This window comes from Myotis yumanensis, unplaced genomic scaffold, assembly GCF_028538775.1.
Source record: "Myotis yumanensis isolate MYYU_CA2020_CCGP unplaced genomic scaffold, mMyoYum1.0.hap1 SCAF_1, whole genome shotgun sequence".
NCBI classification, from domain to species: domain Eukaryota; kingdom Metazoa; phylum Chordata; class Mammalia; order Chiroptera; family Vespertilionidae; genus Myotis; species Myotis yumanensis.
This window is the reverse complement of record NW_027223752.1, coordinates 7,608,716-7,629,806: the sequence shown is the minus strand read 5'-3', so window position 1 is coordinate 7,629,806 and position 21,091 is coordinate 7,608,716. Positions and strand designations below refer to the sequence as shown.

Genomic DNA, 21,091 nt, shown 5'->3' with positions numbered 1-21,091 from the left:
AGTAAGCTCAACTCAGACTTCCTCCACCATCTCTGTATATTCCTTTCTGGAAAGAAACCTGGCATCCTATGACCACTAGAAGAAGGGGGTCCAGCCAGGTTAGCTCATCCAAATGTGCATCAGTCCCAGAACCTCCACCAGGCCAGCCCTGCTTCAGGACATCTTATCACCCTTGAGTGCCAGATGGGTAGGGGACAGGCGGGGGGGACTGGAGCTGGCTCCCCTGCCCCTCCCCACCCATCACACTGCCCAAAGAGAGAAGCCCCAGTGAGAGGCACATTTAACACTTACCCGTCCTTACATTAGTAGCACATCCATTACTGTGTTTGTTAAGGCAAAAAAAGGATATTTATTGAGAGCACAATAGGATGTGCCAAGCCCCAGGTTGGGCACTTTCAGACCGCATCACAGGCTCCTCACAACAACCCTGTGAGGTAGGTGCAGAGCCCCTTTCACAGATGCGGATGGCGAAGGCACAGCCAGTCCCCTAAGTCTCAGGGTTCGTAAGGTGTGGGCAGGCGTCAAGCCCACATGTCTGACCCTCAGCTCAATGAAGTCCATCCGCAAAGGGTAGGCGGCTACCGCAGGGGAGGCTGAGGAGGAGGACACACCCCTCCTCGCAGGGGGCAGCCGGGTCCAGAGTCTTTGGGTCCAGCCTGTCCCGAGGGAATGTGAGCAGGGCGTTCCCGTGGCTGTGGAGGCTGAGAGAGACACAGGTACAGATGAAGGCCACCCACTCCCGGTCGCACTGGCTAACAAGCGTTCTCATGCAGACAGGTAGGTCAGGCGTGCAGAGAGGACAGGAACGCCCTCTGCTTACAAGACGAGCGCCAGAGAACCTGGACATCGCAAGAAAGGCCCTGGCTCCCCGCTGCCATGGGGTCGAGGGGAGCACCCAGCCACCAGCTCCGGCCTTTCTACTTAGTTCCCTTCAGCCTCTGGTGTCCTGCACATTCACCTGGGTCTCTTCCACCCGCACAGACTTCCAGAAGCACAACCCTGGTCATGGTGCCCTCCCCAACCAGCCACCTTTCACAGTGCTCACCTCACTAACCCAAAATCTGGAACTCCTAGCCTTTCCAAAGACCACCCCAGCTCTCCAACCCATTACCAATGAAACCTGAGTGTTTTCTAAAATATCAGCCTCGTCCTACTCTGGGGCTTTCTAGGAATTCTCCCTGATCTTCCCATTTTGGCCTCTCTTCCCCAAACCTGTTAAATCTCTGTATGCAAAAGCAAGCCTTTCCCTCCCTTGCTGTCTCCCCAGAGTTAGCCAGGTGCCTCTCCCACACCTCCACTCTGTCCCACAGTCCCCTGGGCCAGAGGCCAGGGAGCACAGGGCTCTGTGACCAGCGCCCACAGACTGCAGGGCGCATGGCCAGCCTCAAAGCCCCCAGGAGGGCGAGGGCTTCTGTATGCCAGGTAACAAAGCATTTATTTTCATATAAATAACCTCACTGAAGCAAAAACCATGTCAGGTATGTGACTAGTTCCAGGTTACAGGTAAGCAAGCTCACATAGCTCACACACACACACCCACAAACACACATGTGTAAAAAGGTGCTGGGGCAACTCAAACCCAGATCTTGATTCCTGGGAACCAATACATGGGGTGCAGCCAGGCACAGCCACCTTTCTCGGTGTCTACCAGCATCCCCTGGAGGACACAATCATGATGCACCCAATCTACAGATGGGAATGCCAAGACTCGGGGTGGTTTAAGTAACCTGCCCAAAGACCACTACATTGGCAAATAGTAACATCAGGACCAGAAACTAAATGGGCAAGACCTCCAGAGCCCCTGCGAGGTGGGTGCTAGGTTCCCCCGCAGAAGATAGACCCAAGCAGTCACCTTAAGTTTAAATGCCACACATTTGTCTAGCTCCAAGGTTCTGGATTTGCCCAGTCTACCTACTCTTCAATGCAATAAATAAAATGCTGAATTCTCAATAGTGTCCCCAAGGCCCAAACCTTGTCCCATGCTGAGAACAATAGGCTAAAGGGGGGGGTCTCACTACATCTGGGACCTGCATGGATGCTGGGAGCTGCATCTAGGGTTTGCCAAGCGCCATGTGCCTTGGACACCCTGCTTCACTGATGAGTTGTTCCGTACAGACCCCTCACAGGGCATGGTCCTTGTCATCCACAAGAGCAATCATCTCCCCCAATTTTCTCTAAATAGAGCTGAGCATTAACTAATCTCAAATGGGGCAGGAATGGCTCTAAGATCTCCTCTGTGGCGCCAGACCAAGGTGCGCTAATGACTTGAAAGCCTGCTCACGGCTGGAACCAGCCCTTCAACTCAGGCCCCCTGGCTCTCACTCGAGCCTCTTGAAAATATGGGCTGTGATTTCTGAGCACGCAGGGAACACAGTTTACTGATTACTAATCAACCTCGTTTTGTAAGGAACAAAGTTGGAAAAGATAATCAAACTTTCAACAGAACTCAGACTTGGAAGTGGCAGCTGAATAAGGGTCTCACCTGATGACTGACACACAAACACAGCCCCTTGCAAACTTGCTCAGCTCTCCTTCCAAAAGGAGATGTCAGAATGAATCCTTGTGAGCTGGCCCTAGTATAGCACTAGCTGATTTTTAAAATTGTGTGTTGACTGGGAGTGAATGAAGGAAGGAATTAAGGGATAAAGGAATGGGTTACAACCACAGTCATCTGGTGGAGGAACCTGGAAGGTGGAAGGCAAAGGTTATGGCAGGGACCAGGCACCACCAGACAGGGTGGCCTGGAGAGGATGTCTCCGCTGGTGGGCAGGGGCCCTGTCAGACCCCAGTCCTGGATTCATCACTGTGTGTGATGCATGGGAAAGCACCTTAGAGAAGGAAGCCATATGGGTGACAGTGGCAGATGAGATTCAGCTGGGACTTGCTTACAGCAGTGACTCTGGAGGAAGAAGCTATAAATATGGGTGTTTGCTATATGACCACAGCCCATGGCACCACACACCACACCCAAAGGAAAAGATTTGCTTTCAGAAAAGGGAGAGGCCAAAACGCCATGTTAAGAAATGTAGGACAAATTCAAGGATGGATGGATGGATCAAATTAAGTTGGAAATCATCTCCAACCTCCCAAGAATATCACTGACAACTCATTACACTTTCATTCATCCCTTCATCCTATCATCCATCAGCCAATCATTCAATCACTCACTACACATTAATCCATCCTTCCATCCTCTCATCCAGCCACCCACTCACCAACTCACTACATCTACCACCATCCATCTCTCCTGCCATCTTCTCTTCCATTAGCCAATCAATGACCATTCACAGCACATTCATCCATTCTCTAATTGATAGGCCAATCACTTACCCACTCACTCACAAATTCATCAACATTTGATTATCTCATCCACTAGCCAATCACTGACCACATTACACCTTCAACATCCTTCCTTCCATTCATCAATCAGCCAATCATTCATCACTCACTATACCTTCATCCATCTTTCCATCTTCTCATACATCTTTCTATCCTCTCATCCATTAGCCAAGCACTCATCCACACACAACATCTTCATCCATCCTTCCAACATTCCATCCTCTTATCCATTAGCCAACCACTTGTTCACTCACTAAAACGTTTTCACTCACTAAAATTTCATCCATCCTTCCATCTTTTCATACATTAGCCAACCACTAACCCAATCACCACATCTTCATTGCTCCTTCCATACTCTTATCCATCAGCCAACCACTCACCCACTGATTCACATCTTTATCCACCCTACCATCCTCTCATCCATCAGCCAATCACTCATTCACTCACATCTTCATCCATCCTTCCATCCATGTCATCCATCAGCCAACTACTCACTCACTCACTCACTTACTACACCTTAAGCCATCCTACTATCCTTCCATCCTCACATCTATTAGCAATACACTGACCACTCACTACATCTTCATCACTTCCATCTCTCATCTATCAACCACTCACCTTCCCATTCATAGCTTCACCCATCTTTCCATCCTCTCATCCAATAGCCAATCACTCAATCACTCACTATACCTTCATCCATCCTTACACTGTCTTATCCATCTGTCAAACAAAAACCCACTCATTACATCTTCATCCTTTCTTCCAGCCTCTCATCCATCAGCCAATCATTTATTTACTCCTATACAGTCATCCACCCTACCATCCTCTCATCCATCATCCTACCATTCACCCACTTACAACATCTTCATCCATCTTATTATCCTTCCATCCTCTCATCATTAGCAATACACTGACTACTCACTACATATTCATCTCTCCTTCCATCCTCTCATTCATCAGCCAAACACTCACCCACTCATTCATATCTTCATCTATCCTTCCATCCTTACATCTTCTCATCCATTATCCAATTATTGACCACTCCCTACATCATAATCCATATTCTCATCCATAATCCAATCACTCAGTCATTCACTACACCTTCATCTATCTTTCCACTGTCTTATCTATGAGCTTACCAAAAACCCACTCATTACATCTTCATCATCCCTCCATCCTCTCATCAACCAGCCAACCACTCACTCAATCACTACATTTTCATCCATCCTTCTATCCTTCAATCCTCTCATCCATTAGTCATATACTGACAACTCACATCTATATACATTCCTTTATCTTCTCATTCATCCACCAATCATTCATTCATTCACTACACCTTCATACATCCTTTCCTCATCTCATCCATCAGCCAACTAAAACCCACTTCCTAAATCTTCATCCATCCTTCGATCCTCTATCCATCAGCCAACTACTTACCTACTTACTACATATTCATGCATCCTTCTAGCCTTCCATGAACTCACCCATTTTCCAGTTGTTCACAACTCACTACATCTTCATCCATCCCTTTATCCTCACATCCATCAGACGTTCACTTATTCACTCACTATACTGTCATTTGTCCTTCCATCATCTTATTCATCAGCCAACAAAATCCCACCCACTACCTATGCACCAATCCTTCCATACTCTCATCCATCAGCTAATTTTCATTCACTCACTACACTTTATACCATCCTTCCATCCTCTAATTGATGAACCAATCATTCACCAACTCACTATATCTCCATTTATCCTTCTGACCTTCCATCCACTCATCCATTAGCGATTCACAGACTACTCACTACATCTGCATCCATTTCTTTATCCTCTCACCAATCATCCATTCACTCATTTACTCACTACACTGTCATCCATCCTTCAATTGTCTCATCCATCAGCCAACCACTGACACACTCACATCTTCATCAATCCCTCCATCATCTCATTCATCAACCAACAACTCACCCCCTCATTCATATCTTCATCCTTTCATCCTTGTTCCAATCACCCACTCACATCTTCTTCCATCCTCTCATCTTCTAATCCAACCACTTGTTTGCATCTTCACCCATCCTTTTATCCTTCCACGCTCTCATCCATTCGCCAGTCATTGACCACTCACTACATCTTCATTCATCCCTCCATATTCTCATACATCAGTGAATCACTCACTACAAATTCATCTTACCTTCAATCTGACATGCATCAGCCAACTACTGACCTATTCTCTACATTTTCATCCCTCCTTACATCCACTCAATCACATCTTCATTTATCCCTCCATCATCTCATCCTTCAGACACCCACTTACCCACTCAATCACATCTTCATCAATCCTTCTATCTTTCAATCATATCATCCATTAGCAAATCCCTAATCACTTACTACACCAGCATCCATGCTTCCATCCCCTCAGGCATCGGTCAACCAATCACCCATTCACGACATCTTTATCCATCCCTCTATCCTTTCATCCATTAGCCAAGTCATCACCCACTCATTATACCTCATCCATCAAGCCATTCTCTCATCCATCAACTAACCACTCACCCAATCATTGAATCTTCATTCATCCTTACATCCTTCTATCTTCTCTTCCATTAGTCATTCACTGACCACTGAAAACATCTTCATCCATCCCACCATCCTCTAATCTGTCAGCCAATCACTCATTCACTCACTAAACCTTTATCCATAATGCCAGCCTCTCATCATCAGTCAATGACTGAACCATTAACTACATCTTAGTCCATCCTTCTGTCCTCTCATCCTTCAGCCAAACACAGATCCACACTCCCATCCTCCTCCATCCCTCCATTCCATTAGTCAACCATTCATCTACTCATTCACATACTCATCCATCCTCCTGTTTATTAGCCAAACACTAATCCACTCAGTACATCTTCATCACCCTTCAGCCAGACACTCACCCAATCATTACATTCTCGTCCATCTTGAAATCCTTCCATTCTCTCATCCATTACCCAATCACTTATGACTTACAACTTTATGCATTCCTCCATCCTGTCAATCCATCAACCAACCAATCATCCACTCACTAAATCTTCATCAATCCTTCCATCCTCTCATCCAGCAGCAAACCATTGACCCACTCAGTACATCTTCATCTCCCTTCTATGTTCTAATCCATCAGCCAACCACTGACCCATACACACATCTTCATCCATCCTTTCATCCTTCATCTTTTCCATAAAACAAACCACTCACATACCCATTCACAACTTCATTCATTCTTCCATCCTTTCATTAGCTGATCACTGAAAACTCACTACATCTTTATCCATTGCTCAATTCTCTCCTCTATCAGCCAATACATGACCCACTCATTACATCATCCATCCTCTCATCCATGAGCCAACCACTAACCACTCATTCACTTCTTCACTTATATTTACATCTTCTCATTTATCTGCCAATCACTCATTCACATCTTCATCTATTCTTCCATCCTTCCATCCTCTCATCCATTAGCCAATCATTCATCACTCACTACATCTTCATCCATCTTTTTATCCTCTCACCCATCAGCCAATCATTCACTCACTACACTTTCATCCATCTTATCATCCTCTGATCCAGCACCAAACCAATTACTCGCTTACTACATCTTTATCCACCAGCAAATCACTAACCTACCCACATCTTCATCTGTCCTTCCATCCTCACATCCATCAGCCAACCATGGATCCACATTCATATCTTTATCCATTCCTCCATCCTCTCATCCAGCAGCCAATGCATCATGCATTCACTACATGTTTATCCACCCCTCCATCCTCTCATTTATCAGCAAACAACTAACCACTTCTACATCCTCAAACTATCTTTCTATCTTCAACCATCAGCCAGATACTCACCCACTCATTACATCTTCACTGATCATTCCATCCTTTTATTCTCTCAACCATTAGTCCATCACGGACACTCACAACACCTTCATCCATCTCTCCATCCTGTCATCCATCAGCCAACCACTGACCCACTAGTCACATCATCATCCATCCTTCCACTCACTCAAGCAATAGCCAATCACTGATGACTAACTATATCTTCATCCATCCTTCCATCCTCTCATCAATTATTCAATCACTGACCACTTGCTATATCTTCATCCATCCCTCCATCCTCTCATTCATCAATCACTCACTCACTACACTTTCATTTATCCTTTCATATCTTGTCCATCAGTCAACTACTGATCCACTCACTACATCTTCATCCATCATTCTATCCTCTCTTCCATCAGCCAGCCATAGACAGTCATTCATATCTTCATGCTTCCATCCTTCTACTGTCTCATCCATTAGGCAATTACTGAACATTCACTACATCTTCATCCATCCCTACATTCTCTCATTCATCGGCCAATCATTCATTCACTCATTTCACTTTCATCCATCCTTCCATCTCTCACCCATCAGTCAACTACTGACCCACTACGTCTTAATCTAGTCTTCCATCCTCTGGTCCATCAGGTAACCATTGACCCTATCATTCACATCTGCATCCATCCTTCCCTCCCCTTATTCATGAGGCAATGTCTGATCTAGATCCCTCTTTGCATCCTCTCACCCATCAGTCACGCTCACATCTACATCCAATCTTTCATTCTCCTATCCATCAACCCACCATTCACCTACTCATTCACATGTTCATCCACCCTTCCTTCCATCTTCTCCTTCATTAACCAATCACAGACCACTCATTACATCTTCATCTATCCCTCCATTCTCTTATTAGCAAACCAATCACCTATTCATTACATCTTCATCCATCTTTCCAACCAATTATCTAGTCAACGACTGAGCATTCATTCACATCTTCATTTATATTTCTATCCTCTCATCCATGAACCAACTATGAACTCACAGTCACATCTTCATCCATCCTTCCATCCTGTCATCCATCCACCACCACTCATTCACCCACTATTCCCATCTTCTTCCATTCTTCCATGCTTCCATCCTCTCATCCAAAAGCCAATCACTGATCACTTACTATATCTTCAATCCTTCCAGCCTCTCATCAATCATCCAATCGTTCATTCACTCACTACACCTTCATCCACATTTCCATCATCTTATACATCAGCTAATCACTTACCCATTTTCATCCATCCAAAAGCCAATCACTGATCACTTACTATATCTTCAATCCTTCCAGCCTCTCATCAATCATCCAATCGTTCATTCACTCACTACACCTTCATCCACATTTCCATCATCTTATACATCAGCTAATCACTTACCCATTTTCATCCATCCATGCTATTATCTGTTAGCCAATCACTGGCCACTCATTAAGCCTTTATCCATTCCTCCATTCTGTCATCCATCAGCAAAACAATCATGCACTCACTACTTCACCCATCTTCCAAACCTATTTTCCATCAGTAATTCACTAACTTCTCATTCACATATTCATTTATACTTACATCTCTCATTCATCAGCCAATTATTCTCCCACTCACTACATCTTCATCCATCCTTCCATCCTCTCAGCCATCAACCAACTATAAACCCATAGTCACATCTTCATCCAACCCTCCATCCTCTCATTCAACAGTCATTCACTCACTACACCTTCATCCATATTTTCATCATCTCATCCAACAGCCGACCAAAAATCCACTCACTACATCTTCATCCATCCTCCATCCTGTCATCCATCATCCATCCACTTATCCACTATTCACATCTTCATCCATTCTTCCACACTTCCATCCTCTCATCCATTAGCCAATCACTGATTTTTCACTACATCTTTATCCTTCTATTTATTCTCTCATCCATTAGTCAATCAGACATTCCCTCAATACACATTCATCCGTCCTCCCAACCTTTCATCCATTAGACAACCACTCACCCACTCATTAAATTTAATCCCCCCCTTCCATCCTCTCATCAATCAGTCAACCACTGACCACTCACTACATATTCATCAATCCTTCCATCTTCTCATCCAGCAGCCGACCACTCACAGTCGTTCACATCTTCATCCACCCTTTTATTCTATCCTCATCAATTTGCCCATCAGAGACCACTTGCTACTCATTCATCAGCCAATCACTCATTCACTCACTACACTTTCATCCATCCTTCCATCTTTCATCCATCAGTCAACTACTGACCCACTCACTTACATCTTCATCCATCCTCTCATCCATCAGCTAACCATTGACACAGTCTTTCACATATTCATCCTTCCATCCTCTCATCCATTAAGTAATCACTGACCTTTCACTGTGTCTTCAATCATTCTATCTTTCTATCCTCTAATCCATTAGCCAATCATTGACCATTCATTACACTTTATCCATCCTTTCATCCTCTCTCCCATCAGTCAACTATTGACCCACAGTCACATCTTCATCCACCCTTTTATTGTTCCATCCTCTCATTCATCAGCCAATCACTCGTTTACTACACTTTCACCTATCATTCCATCTCTCATCCATCAGTCAACTATTGACCTACTCACTACATCTTCATCAAGTCTTCCATCTTCTGATCCATCAGGCAACCATTACCCTATCATTCACATCTTCATCCATCCTTTCATCCCCTTATTCATTAGGCAATCACTCATCATTCACTACATCTTGATCCATTCTTCCATCCTCCCATTCATTAGCCAATCACTCATTCACTCACTACACCTTCATCCATCAGCCAACCAAAAACCCACTCAGTACATCTTTATCCATCCGCCATCCTGTCATCCATCATCCATCCACTTACCCACTATTTAGGTCTTCACCCATTCTTCCACACTTCCATTCTCTCATCCATTAGCCAGTCACTGACTATTCACTACATCTTTATCCTTCTATCCATTCTCTCATCTATCAGTAAATCAGACATTCACTCAATACACATTCATCCATCCTTCCATTCTTCATCTTTTCATCCATTAGACAATTACTCACCCCACTCACTACATCTTCACCCCCACTTCCATCTTCTCATCAATGAGCCAATCACTGACCACTCATACATCTTCATCAATCCTTCCATCCTGTCATCCATCATCCATCCACTTATCCACTATTCACATCTTCATTTATTCTTCCACACTTCCATCCTCTCATCCATTAGCCAGTCACTAATTGTTCACTACATCCGTATCCTTCTATCCATTCTCTCATCCATCAGTCAATCAGACATTCACTCAATACACATTCATCCATCTTTCCATCCTCTCATCCAATAGGCAATCGCTGACTATTCACTACATTTTTATCTATTCTTCCATCCTTTAATCCATTAGATAACCACTCACAAACTCATTAAATGTAATCCTCCCTTTCATCCTCTCATCAATCAGCCAATCACTGACCACTCACTACATCTTCATCAATCCTTCCATTCTCTCATCCAGCAGCCAACCATTCAGTCATTCACATCTTCATCCACCCTTTATTCTTCCATCTTCTCATCAATTAGCTAGTCAGTTACCACTTGCTACATATTCATCCATCCCTCAATATTCTCATTCATCAGCCAATCACTCATTCACTCACTACTTTCATCCATCCTTCCATCTTTCATCCAGTCAACTACTGACTCACTCACTACATCTTCATCCAGTCTTCCATCCTCTGATCCTGCAGCCAACCACTGACACAGTCATTCACATCTTCATCCTTCCATCCTCCTAACCATAAGCCAACCACTAACCCACTCATTACATCTTCATCCATCCTTCTATCTTTCCATCCTCTAATCCATTAGCCAATCACTGACCACTTGTTACATCTTCATCTATCCCTCCATCCTCTCATCCATCAGCCATCCACTGACAAGGTCTTTCATATCTTCATCCTTCCATCCTCTCATCCATTAGGCAATCACAGATCTTTCACTGTGTCTTCATCCATCCTTCTATCTTTCTATCTTCCAATCCATTAGCCAATCAGTGACCATTCACTACATCTTTATCAATCCTTTCATCCTCTCTCTCATCAGCTAGCTATTGACCCACACTTCCCATCTTCATCTACCCTTTTATTCTTCCATACTCTCATCAATCAGCCAATCACTGACTACTTGCTATATCTTCATCCATCCCTCCATCCTCTCATTCATCAGCCAATCACTCATTCACTCACTTCACTTTTATTCTTCTTTCCATCTCTCACCCATCAGTCAACTACTGACCCACTCACTACATCTTCATCCAGTCTTCCATCCCCTGATCCATCAGGCAACCATTGATCCTGTCATTCACATCTTCATCCATCCATCCATCCCCTTATTCATTAGTAAATCACTGATCACTCACTACATCTTGATCCATCCTTGCATCCTCTCACCCATCAGCCAATAAATGACCCACACTCACATCTGCATCCAACCTTTCATTCTCCTATCACCAAATCATTCATCTACTCATTCACATCTTCATCCACCCTTCCTTCCATCGTCTCCTTCACTAACCAATCACAAACCATTCACTACATCTTCATCCATTCCTCCATTCTCTTATTTATTAGCAAACCAATCACCCACTCATTACATCTTCATCCCTCCATCTGATTATCCAGTCAACCACTGAGCACTCATTCACATCTTCATTTATACTTCTATCCTCTCATCCATGAACCAACTATGAACTCACAGTCACATCTTCACCCATCCTTCCATCCTGTCATCCATCAGCCACCACTAACTCACCCCACTATTCACATCTTCTTCCATTCTCCCATGCTACCATCCTCTCATCCAATAGCCAATCACTGATCACTTACTACATCATCATCAATCCCTCCCATCCTCTCATCCAATAGCCAATCACTGATCACTTACTACATCTTCATCAATCCCTCCCATCCAATCATTCATTCACTCACTACACCTTCATCCATATTTCCATCATCTCATCCATCAGCCAACTGCTCACCTACTCATTCACATCTTCATCCATCCATGCTCTTATCTGTTAGCCAAACACTGAACACCCACTACACCTTCATCCAAACATCCATCCTATCATGCATCAGCCAAAGAATCATGCACTCACTACATCTTCATCCATTCCTCCATCCTGTCATCCATCAGCCAACAACTCACCCACTCACTATATCTTATTCCCTTCTTCAACCCTCTCATCCAATAGACAGACACTTATCCACTCATTATATCTTTATCCAACTTTCCCCTCTCAATTATCTCATCCATTATCCAATTACTGACCACTCACTACACCTTCATCCATTCCTCCATCCTATTATTGAACAGTTAAACAATCACCCACTCACTATCTCTTCATCCATCCTTCCATCCTCTCATCCATTATTCAACCACTGACACACACTCACATCTTAAATCCTTTCATCCTTTTATCCATCAACTAGCCCCTCACCTGCTCATTCACATCTTCATCTATCCTTCCATCCTGTCACTCATAAGTCAATCACTTACCATTCACTACATCTTCATCCATCCCTCCATCCTCTCATTTTTCAGACAAGCAATCGCCCAGTCATTACATCTTAATCCATTCTTCCATCCTCTCATCCATCAGCCAATGACCTACCATTCATTCACATCTTCATTTATACTTACAACCTCTCATCCATCAGCCAATGAGTCATCTACTCGCTACATTCATCCATCCTTCTATCCTCTTATCCATCAGTCAACCACTCACCCACTCACTGCAGCTTCATCTCCCCTTTCATCCTCTCATCTATCAGGCAACCAATCACCCATTCACTACATCTTTTTTAATCCTTACCCAAAGAGTAAAGATATTTTTTTTTCCATTGATTTTCAGAAAGAGTGGAAGGGATGGGGGAGGAAGGAGAGAGAAACATCAATGTGAGAGAGACACATCAATTGGATGCCTCCTGCACACACCTCAACCCTAGCAGGGATAGAGCCTGCAACCCAGGTACATGCCCTTGACCCAGGAATGGAACCTGTGATCACCAGTTGTGTAGGCTGATACTCTAAACACTGAAACACAACAGCCAGGGCCCATTCACTACATCTTCATCCAACCTTCCATCCTCTCATCCATCAGCCCACCATTTATCTTCTCATTCAGATTTATACCCATCTTTCCAACCAATCATCCAACAAAGCAATATTTAGTATTTGTAACATGTTGGGCATTGGAGATGCAAAGATCAATTCAACATTCTGTTGCCCTTAGGGGCTCACAGTCTAGCAAGAGAAACTGACATGCCTATGAAGCAATGATCATTTCTGGGTGTAGGAAGATAATTCATAAGAATGAGAGAAAGTGGGTGTGCTAAGCCATTAGCTGTGACATAATTTATAACATTAAAAGGAAAGATGCTATGCATAACAATAGCAGGTAGGTGTTGTGAATAATAAGACACAATGCATCTAGTGAGGTGATGAAGACTATGCAAGCAAGAAAATTGTTGATGACAGCATATTAATGGAAAAGGCAGGGCATAAAAACAGCGTTATGTGGTGAGGAATGGCAGTTAGGTCATTAAAAAAAGCTGTTCATTTTTTAAAAGTGTGCATTAGACAAGAATTTGAAGGGGATAAAGAAAGATGGGTGCTATGTCAGGTTGATGGATGACCTCATTCTCCAGGTCATGTGCCATTTACACGGTTTATATTAGGAACACAAGAGGGCCTTGGCTTGTCTTACCTAGAGGCCCAACCTCCATCCTCCATCCTCACAGGTGACCCATGCCCAGGGAGGGGCCAAGACGCCCACTTGGCCCAACACCCCTTGCTCATGCAGCCTTCTGCAGGGCCCTACATTGAGCCCTTCTGCCTATCTAGGTCACAGAGCACTGCCAATAGGCATAGCATCTGCCCCCCGACCCTGATCAATCCAAGTGGGAAGATGATGCCATTCCAAGGCTACAGATGGAGAAACTGAGGCTGAGAAAGCTGAAGTAAAATGGAGTACACACCAAGCAACGGCAATCACTCAACAGGTTCCTGAGCCAGCGCCTCCCTGCCAGGTACAGTGCATGTAACAGGCACATGACTTGCCAAGAGCTATCCTCCCTGGTACCCACTTTCTTCAACTGGCTAGATCACAGGAAGCCCAAAACAGGAAGGAAGGTTCCTCCCTTCCTTTCTTCCTCCTATCCACTCCCTCCCTGCCTGTTTTCCTCTCTTTTCCTTCCTTTAGTCACTCATCCATTCACTCATTTGAATCAAATGAGATTAAACTTGATTACCTTATTTATGGACTTCAGAAGCACAACTTTAAAGGAATCATAGCCCTTAGTTCATAATCCCTCCTTTCACAAGTCCTCTTTACTCATTCATATATAATTTTTATTCCTCATTATTTTTTTTATTTCTTCCCAAATTTCATCTTTCTCCCTTTCTCTCACTCTTCTGTACATTCTCTCATTCTTATAAATTCAGGTGCATAGGATGCACAAGAGTCCTACATGCAACATCCTTATCCCTGGTCTATGCAGCTCCAACCCTCATTCATTCACTCATTCGTTCATTCTTTCACTCGCTTGTGCATTTGTCCTTTCTTTCTTATTCTGGGTCTTCTTTTACTTATTAGGTCTCCTGTGAAATTGTATTAGTCAAAACCCCATGTGCAAAATGAACCTCACTGGCCCATGAATTTATTTTCCTGTGCAATCTTTCTTCCCTGCATTTAGTCACCTTTTACATTCAGTATTTATTATTTTATTTATATACCTCGATTGCATATATTTTACTGCAGTGGCTGTTTCTTTGGCCAGTGTTTTCTCAATTTTTCATTTACTCTTTGAAAGGTGTAATGCATTTATCTATTTAAGGAGTATGTATGTAAACCAATTATAATCCCCGTTCAGACAACCTCTTAACTAGCCATTTATCATTTTGGTTGTTTATTTATTGTTTCCTTTTTTGCTTTTTTTTTTTTTAATTCTCATTTTCCCTTGCCCTAGACACAGGATCGGATGATCTCATCCATCTTTAGGACTAATGATGACCCATTACCAGCCCCAACAGGCTTTTCTATCTGAGAGCCACCCATGTTACCTTTTCACGGGGTTTCTTGGTGGGTGTTTTTCCTTCTCTTTTACTTAGTTTCATCTTGCTTTCCTCGTCTCTTACTTTAACTCTGATGCTTTTTTCTTGCATCTGTTCATGTTTAGGGACCACAGGTGACATGCTCCCTAGAGTGACATGAGCATCCAACCCATGGCAGCCCAGCCCTGGCGGATGCTGGCACAGCCGTTTCTAAGGCAGCCGCTCAGATATCTGTTCATCCTTCCTGCCACTCCTTTATTTCAATATTTATCCTTTTATCTATGGGCCTCAGGTGCACAGAATTGGATTAACCATCATCTGTGGTTCCTGGAGCCTTCTCAGCACCTGTCCGTGGGGCGCTCTTTTGCTTGTTAATTTCTCGTACTGGTGCTTGGCTTTAGGGTTTATTTAATTACATCAAAAGCCCAGTTTTCAATCAGTCATAATTTGGGGGTCAAGATATTGTCTCATTTTTTTTGTTCTAGCATGGCCCTCTCTCTCTCTCTCATATGTGTGTGTGTGTGTGTGTGTGTGTGTGTATATACATACATATATACATATATATTCACTTAATGTTTTTATTGCTTATATTCATCTTGTCATAATTTTCCATGCCTCCCATTCCTTGTTTTCTCAAATCATCATTTCTTATTCATTTATTCACACAGCCATTCCTCTGCTAATTCCTTCTTTCTTTTTAGCCACTTGGGGTTTTTTTTTTTACTGTGGAAACTCACTTTTTATTACTAATTATATTTAATGAATATTTGTTCATTATATTTAAATACTTATCTAATAAGTGCCTTTCCCCTCACTTGTCTATTTAATTTCTTTTCCTACATCTTTTTTCTCCCAGTCTTTTATTTTCAAACTCTTTTTCTTGCCCTCTCATGGAACACATGGATTTATTCTCTGTGTCTTTTGCGTGTGGTATTGTTTTTATTATTTATAAACTTCGGGGCCACAGATTTGAATTAATGTGGAAGATCAGTGTTAAACCAGTCCTCTCTCATACATGGTAGTTGTTTGGCCTACTTATTTATTATCTTTCTTGCTCCTTTTATTTATGTTGATTTTTCCCCATCTTAATTGGTTTTTCTACCAGTCTTTCAATCTGTCTTTCTTACTGCCTTTCATTCTTTTGGAGACCAGGCACCAGGGATTGGCTGAACCCTAACCCCCTCTACAATCCCCTCCTCATCAGTCAATGCAAATCTTTTTCTTCATTCTTTCCCTCATTCATGCCTTCATGCATCCATTTAGTCTTTCTACTTAAATTGTTGTTTTTCCGCTTCTGGATGACAGATGCAGCTAATTGGATACATGATAATCTGTAGTCAATGGGTCCTCCCCTCCCTGGCTTCACGGTGGTCCTCCCTTATGTGTGTCAGCTTTGAACTGTTTCCTGGGTGGGTGGGTGGGTGGTTGCCCATGTCAGAAGCACAGATGTGAATTAATCAGAGTTTGGTTCATGCACCCTCATTCCTAGAATGGCTCTCTCATATATTTATTTGTTACCTAATTGCCTTCTTCTTTAGATAATTTTTACATTTCTCTCCAACTTTCACTATTTCTCCTTCACTCTCTCATTCTTTCTTTCTTTGAGCTCAGCTGCCATGGTCGGATAAATCCCACTGCCTCCTGCAAACACCCACCATGGCCCCCACAGGCCCAGTCTCATTAATTCCTTCTGTGCTTCCTTCAACCACTCATCCATTCATTCTTCCTTCCTGTTTTCTTTCTTTTTACTAGGTATTTACTCCTCTTCTAGTGAATGGAGGGCTCAGATTTGGACCAGTTGTGATCCAATTTGTGAGGGCCCCTCATTACCAGTCCTAGCCTAACCCTCTCCTGAGGATCTATCACTTTTTCATTTAGCCACTGTCCCTTCTCATTCTTCCTGTCTCTTTTGTTACAGCTTTCTACATCCCCTCTTTCTCACCTGACTTCTTTCATTATCCTAGAGCTTCTGCCCAGAGGGAATTCATGAACCTCCACCGTCCCGTGTCCCCCCACCCACCCACCCAACCTCTCATCAGGAGTGCTGTCCTTAGGGTCTCCTCTCCTTGTTTATTTATATGCTTATTATTTTATTGTCAGTACTGCAGTTTTAGACTTGGATTCACCCTACCCCCTGATTCGTGGCAGTCTTTTACCTCTTCTCTTAGCATCAATACACCCATTAATGTACTTCTTTACCTAACACCTGCTACTTTTTCTCCCCTATTTCTGGACTTGTATTTAGATGTTTTATTTATCCTCTTGTTCTTTCATCATTTCATGTAACGGACCTCAGCTCCCAGGAACTGACAACGCAAAGCCCCTCACACCACATTCCCAACCCAGGGCCAGGTATCTCACTGCTCACTCAGCCATTCTATTTCTCCTTTCTTTTTGGCTTTCTTCCATTTCAGTATTTATTTATTTATATGTACCCAGAGTTAAAAAAAAACACTGTTGGTTAAAGTTATTTCTCATCTTTGGTCCCCTGAATCCTCCTTCCTCTTTAATTATTCTTTTAACTTCCTCTGTTGTTTATTTTTCTATGCCAGGAGCACCTACTCAAATTAATCAGCTTATAATAATCCTTATAATAGTCCTTATGTTTACTCACCTCATAATTTTTAAAAGTTATCTTTCTAAGGACACATATGTAATAACTTAATCAATAAAAAAATTTTTTTAAGTTATCTTTCTTCCTTTTCTTTAAGTTTTTGCTTCTTGCCATTTTCTTTCTCCCTTTCCATCACGTGTCCCTTCTCTCCAGCATCTGTCCCACCTGGACGGGTCTCGGAACCTCACCATTGGCTTGTGGGGTTTTCCACAGTAACTTTCTCTTTATTTTTTTAATTTTTACCTTTTTGACAAAAAGCTGTACAATAAATGTACACATGCACATCAGAATTTGGAGATAAGTGTGCACTGTGAAACCATCACTACAATCTGTGTCATAAACTTGTCCATCACCTTGAAAAGTCTCTTCTCACCCTTGTATGTGTTATTACCATTTATGATAACAATGCTTTACATAAAATCCACCCCCTTAGCAAGCATTTACACATACAATACAGTACAGTCACCATTGGTTTATGCATTTCTACTTACTTCTTCTTTCCTTTATTTAGCTTTTTTTCTTTTGTTGAAAAACATTAGGTGCTCTCTATTTGAATGACACATATTCCTGGGTCCATGATGACCTGATACCAGTTCGTGTGTGGCCTTATTCACACATTGATTCAGTATTTTATTGACTTACATAGTGATCTCCATTGGATCTTGTTCAGCGTACACTCTCATTCTGGCTCGTTGCTTCTTTACCTATTTGTTTATTCATTCCTTCATCGAACCAATAAAATCACCATACCTTGGGTCTTTTTTTATTCCTTTCCGAGTTAACCACCAAGACCAGGGTGTGCACAACCCACAGTCCTTAACACATTCGCATGGCACGAGCAGGCACAGGTATAGTCAAAGTTAGTGTAGCCTAGACCCACTGGGGACAGGGCGGGCACGTCCCCCCGGCCCTGTGAATGGCTATCCCATGAGAAAGCAGTTTCAGGCCCCGGGAGTACACACAGAGACACACACGTCGTACACGGTCTCCCCGGTGGGAAACAACGGATATGGAGTTCATTTTTAAATAGGCAGCTTTGTTTGTGGCAATATAAAAATATTTTGGCCTTTCAAGGCAAATACAAAAGGAATGACCCATTACCATTGCTGAGTGTCTCAGTTCTCAACAATAAAGAACTTGAAGAGGTTTAGCCGGACACCGTGAAGACAGAAAATCTGCCCATTCTGTTTTCCAGACATTTCAAGGGGGTGAGCGAGGTCATTGGGGCTGCAAGCCCATTTGAAAGGCAGGTCCCTCGGCCCGAGCTCTTTCAGTGGCCTGTAAAGGCCCCGAGCTCAAAGGGGCACTTCCATCGTAGGCTGCCCTGCAGCACAAGAGCCATAGGGACACTCGGTAATGAAAGGGCCATTCATTTCGAGGAGTGAAAGAAATTCTTTTAGGGTCTGGCACTCGAAGCCGCCTATAGAATTCTTTGCCACAACACAAGAGGCTGGAGGTCCTGCCTTAGAACATGAGCCCCCCAAGGTCCTCATTCGACTCGCTCGCTGGGCGCCCGCCTCCCTGCCAGCAGACCAGTGCTCAGCAGTCCCTCCCACAAGGCTCGCCTGGCGGTGTGCAGAGTGGCGGCCCCCCACCCTCAGTGACAAGGCCATAGGTGTGTGCTCCGCGTTCCAGGAACTTACGATTTCACAGGTGGAGGGTGCGGGGGCGTGTGTCTGACGTCCCATCCCACGACGAATTCCGGACGATGGCTTCGTCTGGAAAGACAAGGCACTAGTCACTGAAGAGAACCTCATCCAACTGAATGGAGCAGGGACTCCCCCACGTCTAGCAAGTATGGAACTGGTGATGCCAAGCATCTCTCTTTTTTTTCTTTTTTTTTTTGTAAATAAATATTTTATTGATTTTCCAGAGAGGAGGGGAGAGGGATAGAGAGCTAGAAACATCGATGAGAGAGAAATATCGATCAGCTGCCTCCTGCACACCTCCCACTGGGGATGTGCCCACAACCAAGGCACATGCCCTTGACCAGAATCGAACCCGGGACCCTCGAGTCCGCAGGCCGAGGCTCTATCCACTGAGCCAAACCGGCTAGGGCAGCATCTCTCTTTTTAATACACTGGTCTCGCACTCGCCTGCCTGCCGAGCTCCCCACCCCAACTTCAGCCACAGATGGAGAGGAGAGGGCAGGGGACAGCATGGAACATGGCTCCTGCGGTTGGTGCTGCCCGTGTACTAAGTTCTGTTTTGTGAAATCCAAGAGTCTAGGGCCACTGCCCAAGGGAGAGCTGAGCTGGACAACAAAAGCATGAACGGGATGGGATGCTCCCTGGAAGGGCACTCTGCCTGGCTGGAAGGGCAGAGCGGCCATCAGCGTGTGCTCAGGGAGATGTCAACAGTGCGGCCAGGTGGTGGCCAGGTGACCAGCAGAGCAGCTGGCCCGGGATGACACAGAGAAGTGGGTTATGGGCGGCATTAAGGGTCACTGACTTCAAGCATTTGCCTTAAATTTTGAGTTTAAAGAAAGTGAGTTGGGTAATGGCAGGTAGGTCATTATAGAGTTTTCCCTCCGCATCCACGGGGGATTGATTCCAGGACCCCCTCAGATACCAAAATCCGCGGGTGCCCTGTCCCTCACCTGAAGTGGTGTAGTGTTGGCGTGTCACCCATGCACACCCTCCCGCAGACTTTGAATCACCTCTAGGTTGCTTGTCATGCCTCATACCGTGTAAATGCTGTGTAAGTAGTTGTTACAGGGGATTGTTTAGGGAATGGCGACAAGAAAAAAGCCTGTGTGTGTTCAGTAGACGCAGCCAGCAGCCACTGTAGGCCTCACGACACAACACACGTTGTCAGCAGCAACGTGACTATTTTCCCAAATATTTTCAATCCACGTTGGGTTGAATTCATGGGTGCAGAACCCATGGATCCAGAAAGCCAACCGTATATTGGCTCATCGATTGTAACAATGTGCCACACTAATGCAAGATGCTAATAACAGGGGAAAGTGGGGGTGTGGGGGTGAAATGGGAATTCTCTGGATTCACCACTGACTTTTTCTGTAAACCTAAAATTACTCAGAAGAAATAGTCTATTCATTACAAATTTTTAAGTGAGTGGATTTTGAACATACATTTATTAGAGTCTAGTGAAGGTAAGTAGGTGTGGCCAACAG

At 43.8% G+C, this 21,091-nt stretch overlaps 1 long non-coding RNA gene across 4 annotated transcripts in view; it reads right to left on the bottom strand.

Moving 5' to 3' along the window:
- Nucleotides 1–325: 325 nt before the first annotated feature.
- The window catches only part of LOC139009135 (uncharacterized), a 37,799-nt gene continuing 17,033 nt past the window's right edge, over nucleotides 326–21,091 (bottom strand). For all 4 annotated transcript variants that reach the window (XR_011471272.1, XR_011471274.1, XR_011471273.1 and 1 more), the window contains 2 exons: nucleotides 19,599–19,673; nucleotides 326–701 (listed from right to left, as the gene is read on the bottom strand). This is a non-coding gene — a long non-coding RNA (uncharacterized lncRNA). The remainder of the gene's footprint in view (nucleotides 702–19,598; nucleotides 19,674–21,091) is intronic.